Here is a 12,064-nt window from a genome sequence, read left to right on the forward strand (position 1 = left end):
AAACACCTGCAGGAAGTGATAGGAGGAGAGAGGAGAGGGACGAGAAAGCACAAGACTACCGGAAAGGGGAAAGATGTGTTAGTAACATGCAATAATGGGATGAGGTTGCATACAGAGGGAGAGAAAGTAGAGGAGAGAGGAGCTCAGTGCATCATAGGAAGTCCCCCAGCAGTCTAGGCCTATAGCAGCATAACTAAGGGATGGTTCAGGACTACCTGAGCCAGCCCTAACTATAAGCTTTATCAAAGAGGAAAGTCTTAAGCCTACTCTTAAATGTGGAGATGGGGTCTGCCTCCTGAACCCAAACTGGAACCTGGTTCCACAGGAGAGGAGCTTGATAGTGTAGCATGGCTAAAAATTAGCTATGAATTTTAATAAATTCATGAGAATTAATACCCAGTTATGAATTTTAATATTCAGAAAATATCAAAAATCCATAAAAGCTCTCGTTAAAAAGGGCACCACAGGAGTTGTTATAATCCTAGAGTCTCCGGACCTCTAGGTAGTTTTAATAATTATACAATTATTACTAGTGATCAGTTAGTTAATAATCGTTTAATTATCTTAAATCAATCAGTCAGTCTCATATCTAAAGGGTCAATTCTCTTGGCAGGACGTGGAAATAGGCAACACACACAGTTCTTGATTGTATTACAGTGAATTTATTAATAACTAAAGCGATATAAACGGGTGGTTAAATACAGGGAAAATAAACAATGGCTGAACAATGAGAAATGGAGATTCGATTGTGGGAAGCATTTGACTCATACGGCAGAGGAGAACTAATGAAAGTAAGTTATGAGTTTAGGAGTTAAAAGGAAATATTAACATTTCGGTACATCTCTAGGTCTTACGGCTTGTCGACGGCCTGCTTTGGCCTGTTGCACGGGTCCCACGCTAGCCGATCCTGGCTTTTTGCTAGTTATTCTCCGGGGTTCTCCGTGTCTGAAGAAAATGCCGTCATCCCTCAGGCAATTCGGCTGTTTTCAGGTTTCCTTCGTTGCCGCTGGCGGGACCACGTGGCTTGGTCTGACCTCGGTGAAGTTGGCTCGACGAACAAGCTTAAAAGGGAACTTGGTCGTTCCTGAATTTGTAACTTAACGGACTGATAACTTTAACAAAACAAAAGAAAGAAAGAAAATAAAACAAACTGAGGGCAGATTGATGTCGCGGCACTTCACGTGTGTAGCTTCAAGTGAACAAAGGCCTGTTGCGCTGGCCGAACTCTTAGGGCGTTGCCTGGAGAGGCACGAGGGGAAGAGCAGAGAGAGCGAACGACGTCGCGTGTCGCTCTTTTGTTGCCTGGGGCGTGGTTCCCCAGAGGGAGTTTCAGGTTTTCCGAGGGACTGCCTTTCTAAACTTAATGCCTAAAGAAAATAAATATTTTGCGTGTACTATAATAAAAAAATTCCACAATCGAACCTCAATGGTCAAACGGTTGTACCGTTCTAAGTTAAGCATTTGGTAACAGGAAACAATTGTCACATTATTGGTCAGGATAAGTGGGTGACAATTATACATTAACGGCATTTCCAACGATGGTATGTAATACTTATTTCGTCCACTTGGGGGAGCTCAGGTTACATGAGAAAAGCTTTAGGATTTCCTGCCTTTCCAAGGAGATTCTGTTCAGGGAAATGCTAATCGCTGGTTTATGTCCCTTTGTCAGTTTAACAGTCAGGCACCGCTTTATCAGCTTCGTAGATCAAAAAGGTGCCAGTTTTATGGTCAGGGATAGCACTTAGAGAAAGCAACTTTTCCACCGCCCTTCCGTTGGGGTCTCTTTAGCAGTCTGTTGAAGCTGATCTTTAACCCCCTGCTCCTCTCTGGGAGAGGAAAAGAGGAATTTGGAGTAGCTCCAAATTTATTTAATATAAAATGCACAAATCCACACCATTGTCCCAATAGCTTGAACGCTCTGGCTCCTAGTCTACTTTTGGAGACTCTAGGAACCACAAGTAACCCTGCATTCTGGGAGCGCAGTGCTCTGGTGGGGTAGTAAGGTACTATGAGCTCTTTAAGATAAGATGGTGCCTGACCATTAAGAGCTTTGTAGGTAAGAAGAAGGATTTTAAATTCTATTCTGGATTTTACTGGAAGCCAATGCAGAGAAGCTAAGACAAGAGATATGATCTCTTTTCCTGGTTCCTGTCAGAACACGTGCTGCAGCATCTGGATCAGCTGAGGAAGAGTCTTAAAGCACTTTTTGAGCAGCCTGATAATAGGGAATTGCAGTAATCCAGCCTGGAAGTAACAAATGCATGGACAAATTTTTCTGCATCATTTTTAGACAGGATGTTCCTGATTTTCGCAATATTATGTAGGTGAAAAAAGGCGGTCCTTGAAATTTGCTTAATGTGAGACTTAAACGACATGTCCTGATCAAAGATAACTCCAAGATTCCTCACAGTGGTGCTGGAGGCCAGGGCGATGCCATCAAGGAAACTGTATCTTTAGATAATGCGTCACGGAGGTGCTTAGGCCCCAGAACAATAACTTCAGTTTTCTCTGAGTTTAACATTAGAAAATTACAGGTCATCCAGGTTTTAACATCCTGAAGGCACATTTGAAGTTTAGCTAACTGATGAGTTTCAGCTGGCTTCAGACAGACAGTGTAAAGCTGGTTACCCTCCCAGTCCAGCTGCTATGCGATTAATAACACTGGTGTTCCCCTTCGAGGGAACTCAAACTGCGTCGGTAGCTTGTGACAGCATAACTGGAGGCGTATATAAGCATGCCGGTACACCGGACACATTAGCTTTTTTCTATTCAGCAGGCACTCTGGTATGTTTGAGACTACGCAGAAGAAAGCTACCACAAGACGTTGCCTGGAAGGAGAAGCAGAGGAAATGGCTGGTGAGCAGTTCAGGCAGTGTGTCTTTCCATGCCCACGCTACATCACGGCTGGGGACACTCCTGCCCTGTGTGTTTCCTGTCTGGGGATGCCGCATGCCCAGGCAGCTCTAGAGGGGGCTGCCATTGCGAGGCTCTGCCCCTGAGTGTGCTGAGGTCCCGTGCGGCTCTTTTCTTCCGGAGACGGCCGGATGCGTTCTCCCCGTTGCTCGGGCCCGGCGGTCGCTGAGGCGGCACGGCAGCTCCGGTCATGGGGGTCCAGGATGGCGGCGGCTGCAGAGAGACAGTCCCAGCCGTCATCCAGCACCACCAGAGCCAGAGGCAGAGTGTCGCTTCTCGAGGCCCCCCTCAGTGCACCCGGGACTCGAGGCGGCGCTCTCGGCCACAGCCCCCCGAGACAACGGATCTGAGGACCGTTCTTCAGTCTCGCCGGGGTCGGGGGAAGAAGTCCTGAGAAGCGCCCCCCCCCCCGAGAGAAGGCAATCGAGGTCCCCTCCCTCGTGGCAGCTAAGGCAGCAGGCGCTGTTATCCCGCCGTGTCAACATTCGGGACGCGCTAGCCTCCAGCGAGCAAGCGCTGTTCTGCCTGCCCTGAGGGGCCGCAGTCCTGAGGTGCTCTGGCTCACACACCGCGGGTTATCGGCAGGTTTTCCCTGGCAGACCTCCGCTTCAGGGTGCCGCCGGAGACCTACGCATAACACCGGCCACCAACCCAGAGAGCAGAGCCAGGTGTTGGGACAAGAAGTTCGCTCTCTGCTGGAGAAAGGGGCCATAGAACTCATTTCCCCGCCAGTCAGGGAGTCCGGGTTCTACAGCCGGTACTTCATAGTTCCCAAGAAGGATGGAGGATTACGTCCATTTTTAGATCTGCGGTCCCTGAACCAATCACTGAGGAGATTCAGGTTCAGGATGCTCACCATCCCCGCCATCATCAGTCACATCCAATCCGAGGATTGGTTTGTCACGATAGATCTACGAGACGCATATTTCCACATCTCCATCCGTCCCTCTCACAGGAAGTTCCTGATGTTCGTCTTCGGGGACGCGGCGTACCAGTATCGGGTTCTTCCGTTCGGCCTAGCACTCTCTCCTCGCACGTTCACCAAATGTATGGATGGACCTCTGGCCCTGCTGAGGCTCCAGGGCATCCGCATATTAAACTACATCGACGACTGGCTCATCTTGGCTCAGTCTCGGAGTTAGCGGTTCGGCATCGAGATGTCGTCCTCGCCCACCTTTAGCGTTTGGGGCTGCGGCTCAACGCAAAGAAGAGCGTGTCATGGACGGCGCTTTGCGTGAGGCTCCTGGCAGGAGCATCATTTCTCTTGGCACATAAATTGCCTGCGCAATTCAGCACTTTTCTGCCCTCTCTCCGCGGTCGCCACGTCCTTGTCGGGACCGACAACACGGCGGTGGTGGAGTTATTATGCAAAAGGTTCGGCCCCATAGACGTGGACTTGTTTGCGTCTCGAGAGACTATGCACTGTCCCCTGTGGTTCTTCCTCTCGCCCCCAGCCCCGCTAGGGCTGGATGCCATGGTGCAGATGTGGCCGAGCTGCGCCTGTATGCCTTTCTCTCTGCTCCCGGGGGTTCTGGAGCAGGTCCGTCAGGACGGTGTCAGTCTAGTGCTGGTAGCCCCGTTTTGGCCGGCCCGAGTGTGGTTCTCGGATATAATATCGCTCCTCGAGGGCCCGCCATGGCATGTCCCCCTGAGGAGGGACCTGCTGTCTCAGGCGGAGGGCCAGGTCTTTCCCTTGCCCCGCCCTGTGGAGACTGTGGGTCCGGCCCCTGAGGGGGCCCAGTTCCTTGAGGCGGGCCTGACGGCACGAACAGTCGAGACGCTGCTCAGCTCCAGAGCCCCGTCCACGAGAAGGACGTATGCCTGAAGTGAAATGTGTTTGCCACCTGGTGTAGAGAATGGGCGGTGGACCCAGTTACCTGCCCGGTGACTATGGTACTGGAGTTCCTCCAGGAACGTTTCTCTGCTGGCCTTTCCCCATCCACACTGTGTATGTGGCTGCCATGGCACCGTTCCACGCCCCTCTGAGGGATGGGCCTCTGGGGAGGCTTCCACTGGTCGTGCGCTTCCTCCGTGGAGCCCAGAGGATGAGACCCGTGACTCCCACTTGGGACCTGGCAGTGGTTCTCGAAGCGCTGGCTGAGGCCCCCTTCGAACCCCTGGAGTCGGCTGAGGCCAAGCACCTGACCCTTAAGATGGCCTTTCTCCTGCTATCACCTCTCTGAGGAGGGTGGGGGATCTCCAGGCACTTTCGGTTTCTCCTCAATGCCTGGGTTTGCCCCGGGGAGGGTCAGAGCCATCCTGCACCCCTGTCCGGGCTATATCCCTAAGGTTCCGTCCAGGTTGGCAGGGTCTACGGTGCTGCAGGCACCTCATGTGATGGCGGAGGACGGGAGACTTCATCTGCTCTGCCCGGAGTATTTACACTCTGAGGTCCTCCCGGTGGAAGAAAGCAGACCAGTTGCTGGTGTGTTTCGGGTCCCCTAAAGCTGGGCTCCCCGCTTCTAAACACACGATCAGCAACTGCATTGTTCAGACTATTTCTCTGGCCTATCAGGTGCGCGGGTTACCTTCACCTATGGCCGTAAGGGCGCACTCTACTCGAGGCATGGCGGCCTCTAGGGCCCTCCTCGTAGGGGCTTCGCTCCAGGATTTGTGTGAGGCAGCTGGCTGGGCCACTCCTCACACTTTCATCTGGTTTTACAGTCTGGACCTTCCATCTGCACCCGGCACCCGTGCGCTCTCATCCTAGTCATGCCTACAGGTTGCTGCACGCTGGGGGGGCAGGCGGAGGCTTTGGCGTGGAATAGTGGGTATTCTTGTTCCCATAGTGTCGTCACCGACGCAGTTCCAGTTCCCTCGAAGGGGAACGAGACACACCTCGATCCGCCACACCTCGCCTCGCCTGGAGTGCCTTGCTTCATAGCAAAGAGCTAATGTGTCCGGTGTGCCGGCGTGCTTATATACGCCTCCAGTTACGCCCTCACACTCTACCGTTCTAGCAACGGCAATAGGATTGGAGTAGGTTCATTCATGATTTCAGCCCTGCCACGCCCAGAGGCGTTCCCCTAGTGTCGTCACCGACGCAGTGTCTCATTCCCCTTCTCGGGGAACAAGGGTTACATACGTAACCGAGACGTTTCTGGTCAGAAAACCTGGGAAGAAGCTCAAAAAAACTGCAGAGGAAGGAGTTCAGATTTGGCTGTGAGTCGACCGCCTGCATGAAATGAAAATGTATTTTTCCAGGTCACAGTGTGTTTATTGAAATACCTAATAACTGCACCTCTGTTGTTAGAGATCCATAATTCAAACCCCCTCATTGCTGAGCTTATTTAAGGCAGCTGTGTTATCATGGCTGCCTCTTTGCTTTTTCCCTCACTGTCGGTTGCCACATGGAACCCTCTGCAACGTTTTGGTTATGAAAAATTTGTCTTTCATTATGTTTTCCCAATGCCTGAGGTTGTGTGTTTTGCAACAGTCTGCTGCCCGCCTGTGTGCTGTGTTTTGGCTGATTCCAAGGTTCCCTGTCTGGCGTAGAGTGATGTATTGTCCTATACAGAGCACCTTGTGTTAAGGTATGAGAAGCTTAATGAACAACAAGTTGGGTACAACTACCTGAGGTGACATTGCACAGTGAATACTTTTATAAACCTGTTAATGTGTTTTTAATTGTAGGTTGTTAGCTGCTGTTTTGCCTTTGTTAAACTAGATTTTAACAATTGTTGCAGTACACTCTGGCTGCAGTGCCTCAAGGTGGCACTCCACTAGTTGACTATGTTTGTATTTTAGATGTAACCAACTGGTCTATTGTGTTTAACTATTTTTTTTTCTTCCTTTTCAGTGGTTCTAGTCGGCTTGTGGTGGAGGCTAGGCATGCTAGTGTGGGTCCCTTCACTGATTGTAGTGTTAACAGCACTAGGGCACGATTGGGTAGCGACACAATTTGCAGTGAACCGGTTTGCAGTGATTATCGATTGCAGTGGGCACATGCGGTGGGCAAGTTGGTGCACCCCTGGAGCACACCCTTAGTTTGCCTCTCCAAAGCTGGCCCAAGCCCACTCTACCTTTTTGTTTGGTTCAATAATCAGTAATAACTGGGAATGTGTTAAAAAGTAACTTGTTTGCCAAAATTGTAAAACTTTTATATTCCATTGCAATTTGATTAGTAGTATTATTGACCATCCTCTTTTCAGGCTGTTCCAATTGTCAATAAATCTTTTGGAACCACGTCTGTCTTACTTCAGTAAACCTGTGTATAAAGGGTTAGTCAAAGTAGAAGTAGAGCATTTCCTGTCCCCAGGTGGTGTTGCCGGAAAGTTAGGTTCTGTTGGTCATTCTTTAGTGCCACCACCCCCCTTGCCACCATAAGTTATTTCAGTCGGCTGTCGACAAAGACGGTGACAGAATACTGGATTGGCCTGAGAGCTGAAGATGGGACATGGAAGTGGGTCGATGGTAGTATTCTGACCAAAAAGAAGACTTATTCATAAACATTTTGAACCATAAAATCTATCAGCCTCAGTGTGTGCTTAACAAAATGTCAAAGTTTCCCATTGTCATGTGTATTGTTTTAGTAAGGCTCTGCATTACTTACAGAATTAGACCACAACTGTTTTCTCAAGTATGTGTAGAATATTAATGTGCTGAGGTAACAATTAAGTGTTAGAAGGAAATTAATGTTTTGACATTTCTAATAAGTGAAGTAGTGTTACAGCAAGACAGACAGGAACCCAGAAATATGAGCAAAGAGAAGTTTTGTAATTGAATTATTTAAATCCATTAACACATCCCACACTACATCCATACATATCAGAGAGGTACATTTGAAATCCTGAATTTCGTGCTATTCTTTGCTACACTGTATTTTAGGCCAATAGTCTGCAGATTTCTGACTTTTCTCCTTTAGTTGCAGTATTATTCAAGAAACACTGTGCAGATAGAGATGCACAACAGCAGGGCCAAGTTCAGCCCAGACAAAATGTAGCAAACGCTTATTTAAACGTAAACGGTACCTTGAACACCCTCTTGAGTATGCAGGAGCACTGCATTAACGAGAGAAACATACCTCAAAGCCCATTGCGCACGTTGAACACCCCTCGTACACCAGTGACACTTTGCTGCATAAGACTTTGCTTAAAACTGTCACACAGGACTGTAGCAGTGTCTGAGGCAAGTGTCTGCAGGTAAGACATTTTCTACTTTTTTACAAGCATTTTGTCTACATTTTTGTGGGTGTTTTTTTTTTTTTTATGTATGATGCTTTTGATTGTTGACGACACCCAAGCACCAAAGGGTTTTAATATTCCCAAATTCATTATCTTAAGTGTACGACATTCCAATTTTATATTTCACAGAAAAGTGTTGGTTTTTGGTTCTGCTCTGAAGTTGTGACAGAGTTGATTAGCACCTAATGCTGATTTGTTGTGATAGGAAACCTTCTCGTCAAAGCTTTTAACCCACCCTTGTGTGCATCTTCTCACACTGCTGCTCAACTTTATGCTTTATTTTAAAATGAACAGAAAAACACAGAAACTGACTTTTAAAAATGTAAGGTTTCTTTATCTGCCAGTAGGATCCTTTCTAATACACTAAAACTTTTTCTAGATTTGAATCTTCATCTGATGCTTTGCAATTGCGCATACAATATTGAAAATGATCATAAATCTATCATTTGAATCACTTCTCCAGTGTACTCAACATTATTGTCGTGATTTTCCGTTATTGACTTGTAAAGTGTCAAATCACAGCAAACCTAGGGAACCAGCAACTTTTCTATGAGGTAACAGAAAAAGAAAGGTGAACAGGAAGCACTCAACCTATACTACAAATTTAGCATAAATTGTCAGTCACAGCCTTTCGCAAAGGATATCAACCTTACACTTCATTATGTTCTTTTTCTTGTTCATAGACACACGTTTTTGTTTCTCTTGAATGTTTTTCATTTTTATTCTATACTCAATCCTGACCCACAATCACATTGTAGTATAACATGTCATCTGAACTTCATTTAATCTCTTGGAATGTGAGAGGCTTAAACAAACTTATGAAGCTAAAGCAAGTAAGGAGAAGGATCAAACATCTTAAAGCTGAGATTGTCTCAGAGATGCTCACAAGTCTCTGAGCAAGAGTCCAAGTCAAGTCTCAAGTCTCTCGTGGTTATTACGAATGTTGTATCACCTGCTGCATTCAGTCCAGGTCGCTTATAAAACTGCATGGCTATAAGGAATTCTGTAACTGTAACCTGTTTTTCATTTACAGAGCACAACCATGTAATGTGCAATGCAATTAATGACAGCTTATTAACTACTGTAAGTCAACACATCCCCCACTCTCAAACCAGTGTAACGTTATAACTAAACAAAACTGTAAAGTTACATGGTCAACAATAAAGCTGTAACCTGTTTTTAGCTTACAGAGCACAACCAGGCAGCCTAATGTACAATGCGTCTACAGTGAATTACTTATTATAAGCTTATAAACTACTGTAAGGCAACAAACCCTGTTGACTCTCAAACCCAGTGTAAAGTTAACTAAATAAAACTGTAAAGTTAATGGTCAACAATAAAGCTGTAACCTGTTTTTAACTTACAGAACACAACATGTAATGTGCAATGCAATTAATGACAGCTTAAACTACTGTAAGACACATTCCCCACTCTCAAACCAGTGTAACGTTATAACTAAATAAGTTTCCTAAAAAATAAACATTGTTCACGAGTCCCGCACCTCGAGTCCGAGTCGAGTCTCAAGTCTTTTGAGGACGAGTCTCAAGTCGAGTCTCAAGTCACTGTGTGTGCGACTTAAGTTGCACTCGAGTCCAGTCTCTAATTTGAGTCCCCATCTCCGGAATGACTTTCTTCAGGAGACACATTTAACACTTGAAGATTTCTCAGCCTCCTTCAGCTCCCATTCCCGTGGGGTGATCACTCTAATACACAATTCCCTGCCATTTTGTCTTATTAGTGTCCATGAAAACAGATCTACCTACATACCTTGTTGATCAGTGTGAAATCTTTTCAGTCAGGTTAAACCTTGTAAATTTATGGACCAAATGAGGACAACCCTGTCTTTTTCAGAAATATTTTTTTTATCTCTAGCCGACTTACAGTTTTAATCATTGGTGGGGATTTCAATTATGCTCTCCAGCTTAAGGTAGACAGATCTACTGGGGTAGATTCCTCTCATTTGCAGACTAGGAAAGAACTGCTGCAATACATTACAGAGTTCAACCTTTTTGATGCATGGAGAAGAAATCACCCTAACCAGTTAACTTTTTCGTGTTATTCAGCCACCTGCCAAACATTCTCCAGAATTGATTACTTTCTAATCTCTGCTTCTTTGGCCTCTAGGGTTTCCAAAAGTTGGTGTGACAGCATCATAATTTCGGGTTATGCCTCAGTTTCATTAAGTCTGAATTTTGTCACAATGCCTAAATTACACTAAAAGGTGGTGCCTTCAGTCTTTTTGGCTCAGGAACCCATATTTTGTGGAGCTTATTGGGGCACAAATTGATGACTATTTTGAAAACAATATATATGTTGGGAGGCTTTTGAGAGGCCAAATGATAAGTTTCAGTAGTTCAAAATATAAAATTTGAAGGTTAGAAATGGAACAGTTAGAAAAGAGGACAAAGGAAACTGAAACTGACCATTTCAAAAATCCTTCAAGCACTGAAATCACTTACTGAACTCACTGGATGTGGGAATGCCCACAGATACTCGCATTCCAGAGAAAGATCTCGTGTTTAGCAAGACAAATCATTGGTGAGGAGGTGCCTATCTAAATTATGTTTATTAAATCTTTGCCCGGATGGCTTTAACGCATCCAAAATGTAAGATCTGTACTTAATATTTGCTTTTAGGAAGCCAAGCTTCCTCATGGAACTCAGATACACCCTGTGCCACTTGGGGATGGCTCCAATGGTTAAAGGGAATGACATTTTACATGGCTTTGGAAAAGATCAGTTTTGGAAGATTTGGGACATCTTTTATAACTTGGCATGGCTGGATTGATGACAAGCTGAATTGAATTTATTCTTTTGTGTGTGTGTGTGTGTGTGTGTGTGTGTGTGTGTGTGTGTGTGTGTGTGTGTGTGTGTATTCAATTTCTTTCTTGAAGCTGATGGTGAAATGTCTATTCATGGACTGATATATCGAAGCCTAAGATACTCTTTACACATAGGCCAATGTGTATTGTTTTTTTTATCATATATTAATATTTGATTATTATAATTTATGGTTTTTGTTTTTAGTTTCTTTGTTTGTTTGTTTGTTTTTTCTATATATGTGCCTTGTGTATGTTTTGTTGTCTTATATAATAAATGAGAAAATCTTCAATAAATAATTAAATAAATGTGTTACCATAATTAAGCAGATGACAGATTTAGCGTAGAACACAAATAACTGGTGTAAAAAATTGTACTGATCAAACATATGTGTATTAACAAGTATTTTAGGCCACTAGAATCTGCAGATTACCGACTTTGCTTTGCAGTGGTAGTATCGTGAGAGACACTGTGCAGACAGCAATGCACACCAGAATTCCATTCAAAACAACATATTACTAACACTGTCAGACCCCAAAGCAGTACACTAAGACCAACATAGTGAACTTTCACAATATATTATTAGTTCAGTCAGGACAACTTTCATCAAGACTGATATTGTAGTTATGTTTGGCGGTATGGCTCTGAAAGCCGTGAGCTGCTCTCCCCGCCCTTTCACATGCCATGTGGAAAAGCCATAAGGTAGGGGGAGCACCTCCCTGCACAACCATGTGCACAAAAGGAAAACCTGAGGCAGAGAGCCGCAGTAAAGAACCCCCGTGAGCAGGCATATGCAATTTACATGTTTAATCAGATACTAGATGGGCACTGAAGCATGGTGTTAAATGCACCTGGGCTAAAGTCCGAACAGACACATGCGGGCTCACACGCACAAACAGTGGCAAGCGCAGAGATAGGTTGTGGACACGTTGAAGTTAAGGTAATTTACTTTGTTGCCTGCCTGAACTTGTGCTATTCTTGATACTGCAGCAGGATTTTAAAAGTTGATGAACCAAAAACCACTGGGAAAACACTACTTTGAACAATTCTACTGTTTATGTGTCTGCAGGTAAGACATTATCTACTATAGCAAACCTTTATGATGTTGATGTAATTTTTCCGAATCTATCTTTTGATCTTATGATTGTT

This window comes from Micropterus salmoides, unplaced genomic scaffold, assembly GCF_014851395.1.
Source record: "Micropterus salmoides isolate LMB-PRFRI ecotype aquatic unplaced genomic scaffold, ASM1485139v1 Ms_hic_scaffold_11, whole genome shotgun sequence".
Taxonomy (NCBI): Eukaryota; Metazoa; Chordata; class Actinopteri; order Centrarchiformes; family Centrarchidae; genus Micropterus; species Micropterus salmoides.